Raw genomic sequence first — 13,209 nt, 5'->3', positions numbered from 1 at the left:
TTTTCTGCTATTCTACAGGTTCATTTGACCCAGTTTTTGACTACCCAGCAATTGGGACACTGGACACTTCAAAAATGAATTATTCACTAGTTAGTTACTTACCATAGATCCTCTGGGTCTAAGGACTGGACTTGGCGGTCTGAGGTTACTGAGATTTTTCTGCGTTTCTTAATTGGATCCTCCTTGTGGATCACAGCATTAGTGGCAGACTCAGACCATACTGAATTTTCATGGAGAACTCATGGTTCAAAGACCATCTCTGCACCCCCAACTTCGAAGTGGAGGTTGATGCAATCCTACCCAATGGCAACAGTAACCAGGATACAGACGCTCACTTTGGGCAACTTGAAAAAAGTCTAAAGGACTTTGTCTAATTGAAATGGGAAGAATCCTCTCTCAACACTTGCAAGGTTACCGATACCTAAGGACATAAAACTAAATAAACAGCCTCAATGCATGAACTTGTTCAGGAACCTTGAAATGGAATGGATCATCAGCCTAAAAGACCTGAGCCTCAAACTTATTGACCTCTTGCTAACACACATCACAGAACAAAAGAAAACTACAGCTGTGGTCAAGGACTTGAAGAACTATAGCCAATTCTGCAACCACATTGACACCTTCCAACTAATCAAAGACAGGGTCACTAACTTCGAGGACAGAATCAGAGATAGGAAATTTAAGAAGATCAGAAGGACTTAAGCAATGCCACACATCATTCTCCTTTGGTTAAAATAAACCAAGATCCAACCAGACCTCAGGTCTTAGATCATAATTCCAATACAAAACAACAGATTTTTCCACATGGCCCGACACCCTGGCACTGGACTTAACCAACACCCCCCACAGAGGACAGCAAGTGGATCAATGAACCTCACTGAGACAAACAAACCAGAACATAGGATATACAACACAACAGAGACCTACCAACAACCGTATTCCTTTTTTACAGGGCCAACAGTCCAAGGAGAATTGTCAACCACAGGCCTTGACCTTACCCGAGACTCACCACCAGCACAAGGACTGAAACCTGGCAGGGCAAACAGGAACTAAAACACCTACAGTACCAACCAACATTACTGTACAGGCGAGACAGAGAAATCAAAAGAATCTAATTGAAATCTGGAATCATTCCGGAACACCTTTAACAGAATCCCAAATACAGGCCTTGAAAAAGGTCTCACCTTTGTCCTCTAGAGGGCTAACATTATACACACATTGACCTAAGGCTATTTATTAGAAATATACAGCTGAAACTCCATTTCCACAACAGAAAAGAGGACCTGGAGATAGCCATCACCACAAGATCGGTTTCCTGGAAAAAATTAAGCTACTTTTGCCCACCTCCCAATTTGGTCATCTCAGCCTTTCAGAAAAAAGGTGAAACTGACATAAGGAAACTGCTGAAAAAACCCCACCAAAAAGGAGAATTTACAACATTAGCAGAGTCGAGTTTGAAGTACTTAAAGCTCTGAGTACCGACCACATGTGCAGGGTAATGAAGGCAGACAATGGAGAGGTATTCTTGTCACAGATACCTCCTCCTACAACAATAAAATTAATGACCTTCTTGATGATAACAAGTTTTACAATACTGTGGACTTTAGTCATGTCAAAACTGCCTACGAGGATATCACCACTGAAATCAACAATCTGTATGAAGAGATTCTCATCAGTGAAAAACTTTTGGATTTCCACACAGTCACACATCCTAGCCTCCCTCAATTCTTTGGGATGCCCAAGCCCCACAAGAATTTTCTGGACCCACCATACAGACCAGTGGTGGTTAGTGGCAGATCCATTACAGAATCTATTTCCATATATCTGGATTACAACATTTAACCTCTGGCTGAAAACAACCAGTCTTTCATTCTGGACTCTATGTTCTTTCTAGACAAGATGAAGGAAATCTCTGTAAGGAGGAATTACATACTACTCACTACTGATGTGGAGGTGCTATACACGGTGTTACCCCACCAATATTGCATTGATGTAGTCATAGAGGTGTATAATAGAGAACACTCGGCTTTACCAGGAGAGATCAACATATTGGGCAGCCTACTTTTGATCCTATTGAGCATCAACTACTTCACATTCAATGACTCCATCTACAGACAGACCACAGGGATAACAATGGGGACAGCCATACTACCAAGTTTCACCAACACTGCCCTAGTAAAATGAGAAACTGAGGCTGCCTACAACTCCCCATTTTTTGGCACATAGGTTATCTGCATATTATTGATGATATTTTTATTGTCTGAAATGGAATCATAAACCTCATTAACATATTTTAGGAACAAACTGGTGCCTTCACCACCTCTTTTCTACATTTCACTGCTAAACACAGTCCAGAGTGGAGTTCTTGGACTTGGTCATTAGCAAATGCTTTGATAACAAAGGCCTCACCAATTACCTTTTCTGCAAACCCACCAGGGCAAACATGCTATTCCATTTGAAAAGCACGCACCCACGCAGATTAAAAAGAAGTGTGGTCAAGTCGTAGGAGCTCCAAATTGTATGGGTTTCTAAACAGCTCCAAAAACTTCACTAGGAACATCTGTGAGCTAGAAGGAGACTTCTAGGCCAGATATAGCAAAAGGATATTGAATGATGCCCTAATACGCATCATCTTGCAGAAGAAGGAAGGCACCCTCAGGTCTTTTTCCACTGGGAGAGAAGTCCATGGTTTCAACATCAGCTCCAATAACAGCAAATGGGAACTAAACATGGCCCTCAACTATTCCTTGGAATGTCAAGAGATCAAGAACATTATCCTTGACAGCTGGCCCATAATTACAAACAAGAGGATGTTTGGTCATATTTTCCCTCTGAGACCCAGTTTCTCCCAAAGAGAGGACAGAGCATCCAGGATTACCTTGAGAAAACTGGAACTGTGTTAATAACAGTAGGAGCAAAGGGAATGTCTCTCCTCCAGCCAGTACACAAGAGCTGCAAGGAGAGTTTTTTTCTGTCCCAACAATCTTGTCTTCCTTTTTTAGGGGCAATTGCAATTCAGAGAGAGTGGTCTATAGAGCACAATGTTCAAAATGCAAATATGTTACATTGGTAAAACTGGTAATAAACTGAAAACTTGAATAGCAAAAGACTGCCATGACCTTCGGTACCATAACTGCACTAACCCCCCGGGTATACATGCTAGGAACCACAAGGGACACAACAGATTCTTGTTTCACATTTTGGACAAGGACCCTGACATCCCTCTTAATGGCAGTTTCAATGACTTGCTAGAAAAGACTGAACTCATGTGGCAGATCAGAGTGATGGCCAAAAAAGGCCACGGACTCAATACCACCAAATCTCTCATTCTTATCCTCAACCTCAGGAAACTGGATCATAAAAAATACCATTGACTGATTTCATTTCTCTTACAATGTTTTAAGGTTTGTAATCATTTGGTTTTACCTCTGTGCTGAATACTTACCTATATTCTCATTGCATGCTCAACACATATAATTTATACTTTTTGTCAGCACACTCTGGAGATTTACCTTTACTGTTATAAGATTTTACAGTTTGAAGCATTCCTGATGAAGGACTCCTAAAAGTGTCACAAATAGCAGTGCTCAATGTTTAGAAGATTTAATACCATAACCATGATTTTATTTGTAAGGTCTGACTGGCTACATAAAAAAAAACATTAACAATCAAAACAAAGGTCTCCACATACATACATTGCTTAGCCCCAACCATAAACTCCCTGGCAAGCCCACCATGATGTCACAATTACCTCAATAAAGGTTCACACTCACCCTGATATGATTGGTGGCTTGCATTGGACACACCCACCAGTTTTACTATATATGGTGGAATCAAACCTTGTTCTTAGTACGCTTAAGTGGTGCTTGAATGTTTCACTTTAATAAAGGATCGGAAATGAAGATCATCTACCGAGATTTTTTTCTGCAACATTTTGGAATTTTACTGAGATTCTTTCAGCTCTTCTAGAAGTTCATTTGACCCAGTTTTTGGTCATCCAACCACTGGGACACTTCGAAAGAGAGTTCTTCACTAGTTTGAAAGTTGTAGAGTTTGGGACCTGTATTGTTATTGCAATCCATTGCATATCATGAGTATAATATTCCAGTCTGGAAGGCTACTGTTTTAAACAGTTTACAAATATTCTATGAAGTTAGGGGCACATTTTGATTAATACACTTTTTTTTTTGCTTGTTGGTGCTGGTATGTAGTGAGAATTTCAGTGACCACAGCAAACACATTGCAATCATCTAAAACAGTTTCAGAACTGCCTTAACAGATGTGGATAGGATGGACAAGAACAGTGATGTGGACTGTCTACAGTACACCCACAGATTTGGAAACTACAGGCATGTTTTTGCAAGTATGTTCATAAAGGGTACACAGTAATGTATGCCACACAATCAAAATGCAGCAGTAATGCTTTTTTTTTATTGTTATGTTCCATTCTTATTCTAACAGGAGGCTGGTATACAGATATGAACAAATTGTAATAATTTTTACAACCATAAACTTCTTAAGAAATCAGAGTTCATGTTTTGCTCTGTGGAAGAGTATATAACTTTCCATGAACACCCATGCGTTGATGTGTTTGCAACTTTCACAATATGTTTACAATATCAGTTTGTTATTCTTTACAAGATACTGAAATCTTAGCCGCAGTAAGTCAAACATATTACAAAAGTACAGAGTGATCTAGCACCTCCATAATGAACTTAGACAAATGTACCCTTACTAAAATGAATAAAACAATTGTGTGAGACCATAGCAAGATTGTAAACATGTGAATATTACATGTTTTCCTAATGGTGACCCATGGTTCAAACATGGATGAGAAGTCTGCAAGGGAGATAATGCAAGTGCATTCCACAGAATTGTACCCTGAAATCATTAGTGCTGTGTGTAGTGCAGCGAGCTGTGGGGAGAATTCAAAAACTAAGCTAACTTACAAACCACATTTTAATTTCATCACACTACTCATTTTTGCATCTTATTACTTTGTAGTCCTTGAATTGCTTCTTAATTTGATGCACTATCCAATATCACTACCATGTGCATGAGAAAGTAAGGAAGACACAGCTTACCGGCTAGCTAGCAATATTGCTATATATCTACATCAGGCATCACTGTAGAAGTCAGGTAACAGCTGTTAAAGACAAAATATTCTGTGTTATGTATGTACATAAAAGAATAGGCATGTCTACGTTCTCCCTATGCGCATTGTGCAGTTCATTCATAAAAATAGTCAGAGTGTGTGTGTGTGTGTGTTGTTGACTGCAGTCATATACTGAGATCACTGTACGGTGGAGATTCCCATTCATAGTTTTGTACATGTCCTTGTCATAGCTGACCACATGAAAGATAACCCTTTTTTCAGTATAGTACCATTCCACATGTGCATGCTGCCAGTGATCTTACTTATCCCAGTGGTTTGCAGATAGCGAGCCAACAATTATTTGTGATTTTGTGATCATATGCAGTTCACAGCATCCGTGTTCTCTCTGAGATTCCAAAAAAGCATTTAATGGAACATATCATATTGTGCTATATTTGTGAATGCAAGTGGAGTAACTGCCCAATAAATATTTGGGAAAACTGAAACTGATCTACATCAAAAGGATTACCTGCTTTTGGACTTGTGTAACTTATGTTTGTTCCATGTGCAGTGGGGTAAACTCTGACTGTGACACAGCTGACCTGGGATTTTCTAGTGAACTGGATAATGGAAGTGTCAGTGAGGAAGGGTGTGATACCAGTTCATCCATTCCAAAAGAATTGATGAGGTACAGGCCACTGAGCTACTGACAACTAAGGAATATTATGGCAGGCAGAAAATGGTCCAGTTGTGTGTGTTTGACACTGCAACATCACAAACATGCACAGTAATGTCTGTTGTAGAAATGTAGGGGGAGAACAAAGCATGTAGTAGTTTTTTTTAGCAACTGTGAACATCAGCTTCCAGGGAAGGTTTATCAACCTAATGTAGAATTTCTGAACCTGCAACTGATAATAGAACTACCCAGTACTTGAAGCTCATGTCTTGGTAGAACAAACAGGCTGGTGAGCTGTCACCCTAACTGGAAATGAGTGAGTAAATAGGGTTACCAGGCAGAAGGTTATTTGGCCAAGGAATGGGTAGGGGCCAACAAAATTAAAAAACAACAAAAATAATAATAAAGACAGGAGAAACTCGGACAAATAGCAGTGCCACATTTCCAAAATGGGAATGACGTAGTTCTTCCTTCCTCCAAGTGGTTGTCACTTCCACCCTTTAGCATGGCATCATCTAGTACAGTATTTGCCCTTATTATAATATGACTGCTAATTTTAAACTTTGCGTAGAAAGTCACAGCACAGAAGAAAACTACCTAGCTGGAGTTCCTTTTCAGGCATTCAGTATTATGAAGTTCATAGGTAGGTACTAGGCTATCGGCCCTGAGGCCTATACAAGCCCAGCCAAAAATGTACCATGGCTTTTGCCACCCAAGAAAATTATTTTCCTGTGCAACTGTCGGAGCAGAGCCACAAAGGTGATTCCCGGGGTGAATTTCCTACTTCCCATCCAATCATCAAGATTTTTATTGAAGAGTGCTAATGAGGAGCTTTGTTTGATATAGATAGGTAGTTTATTCCAGAGTATGGGAAGTCTCTGGGACAGGAATCTATCCCTCCGGCATGTTCTGTTTATTGTGGTAACATGGTTTAGGTCCCCAGAGCGTGTAGCTTGGAGGGATTGGGATTTCTTTAAGTGGAGCATGTCCAACAGCTCTGGGTTTGACATAGCTTTGTATGTTAGGCAGAGATCACCTCTGAGTAAGCGATATGCGACGGATTAAAGCTGGAGTTGTTTGAGACTGTCTGCATAGGGCATCTGTTTGAGGAGGGTAATCCTCTTTGTGAGGTATTTCTGCGGCCTTTCCAGTTGTTGTAGATGTCTTGTGAGGTACATGCCAAAAGGGGCGATGTACTCTATAATGGGTCTAATGAGTGATGAGTAGAAGGGAACAATGACCTCTTTTTTTCTAGATGAGAAATCTTTTGTGATGAGGTGTGCCACATAGAAGGATTTCCTGACTACTGTGGCAATGTGATCATCAAAGGAGAGACTACTGTCCACCTGTGTCCCAAGGTCTCTTATCACACTTTCAGTGTTAAGTATACTACCGCCTATGTTGTAGTTCATGGGTACAGAGTATTTACCAAAGGGGATGACAATGCACTTTTTGGCATTGAGCTTAAGGCCATGGTTTTGACACCAGGCATCTGTCTCAGTGAGTCCCTTTTGTAGGATGTCCACATCGTTAGGAGTTTTGATTATGGCTCCGAGAACTTTGCTAGCCAAAGACCTTATGTGTTAGCCTGTACTTCAGAGAAGTACATACCAAACAGGAGAGGACCCAGGACTGAACCCTGTGGTACTCCACTTGTCACTGGCCTGAAGGTGGATTTGGAGTCTGCTACTTTCACAGTGTTGGTTCTGTCAATGAGCCAGTTGGCAACCCATCTTGTGACATAGGGATTTATGCCTAGTTTAGTGAGTTTATCTATAATTCCAGAGTGGGGGATGGTGTTGAAAGCCTTGGCAAGATCTAGATAGGCTGTGTGAACCACCTTACCCTTGTCTACGACTTTGATGACTGCTTCAAAGAAGTCTATCAGGTTTAGAAGACATGATATGCCTTTTACAAACCCGAACTGGGTGGGGTCCAGAGTTTGGAGATTACCAATGTCTTTGTTTATAAGTTCCATGATGATACATTCCATGGCTTTGCAGACCAGGCTCATCAGGCTTATGGGGCGGTAGTTCCTAGAGTCCATGATGGCTCCCCCCTTGTGGAGTGGGATAACAGTTGTGGTGCGCCATTCAGCAGGCACAAAGCCTGAGGTGAGGCTATGATTGAACATCGTACTTAGGTGGGGTGCCAGTTTGTTCTGTAGTTCATATAGAATGCAGCCTGGGATGTTGTCTGGTCCCATGGATGCTGTGTTCTTGGCTTTGAAGAGTGTGGTTTTTACCTGTGCAGCCGTGATTACAGGAACTTTGCATTCTTCTGGTATAGAGATGGGCTCTTTAGAGGGTGAGAGGGGGGTAAAGTTAGCACTGAACCTATCTGCCAGGATGTTTGCAATATCAGTTGGGTCTGTAAGTGAGCCATATCTCATGAATTACAGAAGTTTATGTTCAAAGTGACATAGACATGACAGGCACCTGCATGCACACTCTCTTCTTGCCTACCTTTGTCATTTGTGCTAGCCCTGTCCCCAACTCCATACATTCATTTACCAACAACCCTTTACCTGTCCTGTTTAGTGATGCTGTTAGGGAAAGACATACACACACTACAAACAAAACATCATGCATAATGCTGTGCATACTATAACCTAACTTAACCCTATGTCTGTCCCTGAAGAAGAAACAGCCATACATTAATGTATGAAACAGTTGACTAAAATTTCCAGACAAGTGTTCATAGTCATTGCATGAATGTTTATAGTTTCATAGTATAGTACTAGCCTATCTGCCCTAGGGCATTTATAAGCCTAGCCAAAGTGTATATGGCTTTCACCACCCCATGTAATGATACAAAAGTTTACAATTTAAATTAACGTTAGTTTACTGTGCCTCTATCTAGCAATGACATAGAGATGACCCCCGGGGTAAACCTACGATCACGCATCCATTTGTCCAGATTTGTCTTGAAGAAAGTCAGTGAGGGGATCTGCCTAACATGGACAGGTATCCTGTTCCAGAGTACGGGAAGCCTCTGGGTTATGAATCTGTCCCTCCAGCATGTCCTATTCATATTTGTGCTGAGGTTTAGATCTTTAGCTCTCGTGGTTCTGATGGATTTGGATTTTTTGAGGTGGAGCATGTCCATTAATTCTGAATTGGACATGGCCTTGTACGTAAGGCACAGATCACCTCTGAACAGGTGGCATGCTACTGAATAGAGCTGGAGCTTTTTCAGTCTGGCAGCATATGACATATGCTGGAGACCCTTTATCCTCTTGGTAAGGTACTTTTGGGGTCTCTCCAGCTGCTGCAGGTGCTGGGTGAGGTACATACCAAATGGGGCATTGTACTCATAGGCCTGATAAGGGAGGAATATAAGGGTACAATGACATCCTTTGATCTGGATGTGAATCCCTTCATGATAAGGTGGGCAAGGTAGAAGGTCTTTCTAACCACTTTGGTGATGTGGGTGTCACATGAGAGGTCACTGTCAACTTGGGTCCCCAGGTCTCTGATTACTTTTTCTGTACTTAATGGATTACCACCTATGTGGTAATTTGTGGGTACTTTGTTTTTTCCAAAGGGGATGACTATACATTTTTTGGCATTTAGTTTAAGGCCATGACTCTGGCACCAGTCGTCTGTTTCTGTGAGGCCCTTCTGGAGGATGCATGTGTCAGCTGGTGTGTTTACTATGGCGCCTAGTTTGCAGTTGTCTGCGAACTTTGTCAGCCACAACCCCCCTATATTTGCCTGCACATCTGAGAAATAAATGCCGAACAAGAGGGGTCCCAAGACAGAGCCCTATGGGACTCCACTTGTGACTGGCTTAGAGTCTGACATAGCTCCAGCTATTCTGACTTTGTGGGTTTTGTCCTTTAGCCAGTTTGCAACCCATCTTGTGACAAATGGGTTTACATTTAAGCTGTTGAGCTTGTCTATGATGCCTGAGTGGGGTATTGTGTCGAAGGCTTTTGCCAGATCCAGGTAGGCTGTATGAACTGCTTTGCCTTCATCGATGGCTCTAGTGACTGTTTCAAAAAAGTCCACCAGGTTTAAAAGACAGGATCTGCCTTTTACAAAGCCGAACTGGGTAGGGTCAATTGTCTGTAGGTCCCCGATGTCTTTGTTTATGAGTTGCATAATGATCCTTTCCATAGCTTTGCAGACCAGGCTGGTCAAGCTTATGGGGTGGTAGTTTCCAGGGTCTGTAGAGGTGCCACCTTTGTGGAGTGGGACCACTGTAGCTGTACGCCAGTGTTCAGGGACGTATCCTGTAGCAAGGCTAAGATTAAACAGCGTTCTTATGTGCGGGTTTAGCTCCTCTAGGAGTTCACGTAGCATGCAACCCGGGACACCGTCAGGTCCCATGGATGCTGTATTTTTAGCTTTGCTGAGGGCAGCTCTCACCTGGACATCTGAGATTTCAGGGAGGTTGCATTCAGCTGAGATATTTATTTCGTCTTTTGGGGGAGAGGAGGGGAGAAATTTGCACTGAACCTGTCTGCCAGTATGTTGGCAATATCTGTGGGTTCAGTGTATTTTTTGCCATTATGAACTAACTCTGCGCATATCTGAGGGTTTCCACCCAGGTTTCTAACATAACTGAAGAAGGCCTTGTGATTATCTTTACTATCCTTAGCGATTTTTCTCTTGAAGTTGGCCTTTGAGGATTTTATTAGCGAACATAGTTTTTTGCTAGTGCTGATCAGGGATGCCTTCCCTTTATGGGATTTTGCTCTGTCTTGCAGTAGCTTCCTTCTCGTTATAAAGTTTGTTTATGGCTGGGGTCCAGCAGATAGGATGCCTGCCTTTGGTGGAAAGGGTCTTGGTTTTATTTTGGATTGCATGATCCATGCATTCTTGGAGATGCCCGTAGAAAGCATTTTTGAAGGATTCAGCAGTATGGGATGTGGTTTCCACTGGCCCAAGGGGCTTGAAGGATACCATTTCAGTCCTAAGGAGTGTAAAGTCGGCTTTTGATAAGTTTCTCATTGTGGTCTTTTGTGCTGGGGGTGGAGGTGGGATATGAATATCTAGGGTTATTAGTTTATGGTCTGATCTCACTAGTGAGGGGTATACTTCCAGTGTTGAGCATTTTGTCCCCATGTTTATGATGATCAGGTCAAGTATATTATTTCCCCTTGTGGGGGAGGTGACTAGTTGTTCCATCGCATTTGAGTTGATTTCCAGGAACCTTTGGGCTAGGGTGTTGGGGCTTGATTAATGCACCCAGTCTATGTTTGGGTAGTTGAAGTCTCCCAATATGATGGTATTTGGTGAGACATTCATATCCTCCAGTGTCTTCAGGAAGGCTGAATGGAGTTCCTGAGATTGCGAGGGTGGTCTGTAGCATGCTACAAACTGTATAGCAGTTTTGCCTACGGTTAGTTGCACATGGATGGTTTCCGATGCTTCGTGCGTTGCCACTAACCTGGAGGTGTGGGTGTCTTTAATGAATATGGACACTCCCCCTCCTTTTGTGGTTCGGCCCAGGTTTTGGGGCTGAAATGCATGATACAAGGTATAACCTGGTAGGGCTGGGGTGCTCTCAGGAGCCTTGAACCAGGTTTTAGTTACTGCACAGACATCGATGCTCTCCATACTGAGGAGTGCTTCAAGAGCCTGCATCTTGAGATTTAGACTTCTGGCTTGAGCAGCATTATCCTTAGTTTTTTTCCTTTATTGTTTTCTAAGGTGGTGGGTTTGTCTTTTGAGCCTTGCCTAAAAAAGGCACTATGGGGGTGGCAAGAGCCTTAGCCAATATCCGGAAGCCCAGTGGTGACAGGTGCAAGCCGTCCCTTGCAAAGCAGAGTGGCTTGTCCAGCATGTCATCTCAAGCAGACAGACATTGGATCCCCCTAGAATGACACCAGTAATTGAGCCAATTATTAAAGCTGATCATCTTGTCTTTGTATTGTGGCATCATTCTTGGTGAGGGCAAGATGCTGCTCAGGGTCAGGGTCATACCGGCCTGGGCTACATAATCAGAGAGCTCCTCTATGTCTCTTTTCATGTAGTCCAAGGAGGTACGTCTCAGGTCATTCATGCCGGCATGGACAATGACGGAGTCATATTTGTACTTGCTTTGGAGTGACCTGAGTGCTTGTGTTATGTGGCGGATCCTAGCTCCCGACAGGCAGCTCACCGTTACCCTCTCTTTGTTCAGCCTGGTAAGTGGGACGTCAGTGTGTCTGACTATAGAGTCACCTATTACTAGTGTATCAGGCATGGTGTTTCACCTTAAGGGCTGTGATTGTTTGGCACACTGACTTTGTGTACTATGTGTTGCATGTGCAGAGTTTTGAGGTGGTGTTTTCTTGCATGTCTGCTTTGGGAGCCTCTGTTGTTTCGGTAAGTTTTTTATTAGAGCCTCCGAGTATGTCTTTGGTTTGCAGTTGTGGCTGGTTTATGTGAGACTGGGTTTGTTGCATGTGTGGTTACCTTCTCCTCCTGTCTGGTCTTGCTAGTCCTGTGTTGAGAGAGTTCAGCCTCCAGTTTGGCTATATAGTTGCATCTCTCACATGTGTTTGTGTTTGTTGGGAGGAGGAGAGGGCTGTCTGTGTACATGAGACAATTGTAACATTGTCTCAGGATTCCCAGATTAACCAGCTGAACTGGAGAGGATGTCAGTAATATACCACTCGACATGCCAAAATAGTATAAGGGGGTGATGTGTAACTGGGTCAGAGAGAGGACTTTGAAGGGAAGTGGGTATTAGCATGGGTTGTAGGTGGATGTAGTGCTTACGTTAGTTTAAGGGTGCTTCACTTAAAAGAAAGGTTTTAGGAGCAAGTGCTAGGCTTATGATAAAGCAAATAGACTGATTTTGCTGTGTTACAGGTATCCATGCTGCCTGCAAATGAGTATAGCTAGGCTGCGATTCATAGCGCCATTTAAATTAATATGCAATGGCTGTGAATAAGCCTAAGCAAATGAACTCATGATGAGGTGTAAATAAGAAATTTGCAAAACACCCACTCAATCCACCATGGCATATGTAAAAAGTGTGTTTAATAACAAAAACAGATACAAGGATAAGCGCTTTCAAACCGTAGACCAAGATGATAGCTGGCTAACTTGGTAAGCTGTGGACCAATTATATTTAGTTGGTAAATGTTGGATGAGAGTTGCTGGGATTAATTATATTTATTGCGTGCTATTAGCATTTTAAAGTAGTGGAGCATTTTGCATCTATGGATCTAAAGAAGAGCTATGGCTTGAAAGTGCTTGTCCTTGTATCTGTTTTTGTTATTAAAACACACTTTTTATGTACGCTGTGGTGGATCGAGTGGGTTTTTTTGCTAGGTCACTCATTCTTTACCACTATGATTCATTGGTTCTCCTGTGTCTGGTTTTGTTCGTTTGGGCTTTGGTGTTTTTACAGCTGGGACAACACATGTCGGGAACAGCCACTGAAGCTGTTGAGTTGGATTACCAACCGGAGGTATCAGCTGCCAGGACCTTTAAGGAGC

Source organism: Protopterus annectens, chromosome 13.part0 (assembly GCF_019279795.1).
Source record: "Protopterus annectens isolate FY-2018-M chromosome 13.part0, PAN1.0, whole genome shotgun sequence".
NCBI classification, from domain to species: domain Eukaryota; kingdom Metazoa; phylum Chordata; order Ceratodontiformes; family Protopteridae; genus Protopterus; species Protopterus annectens.
Note: the sequence above shows the minus strand (reverse complement) of the source record.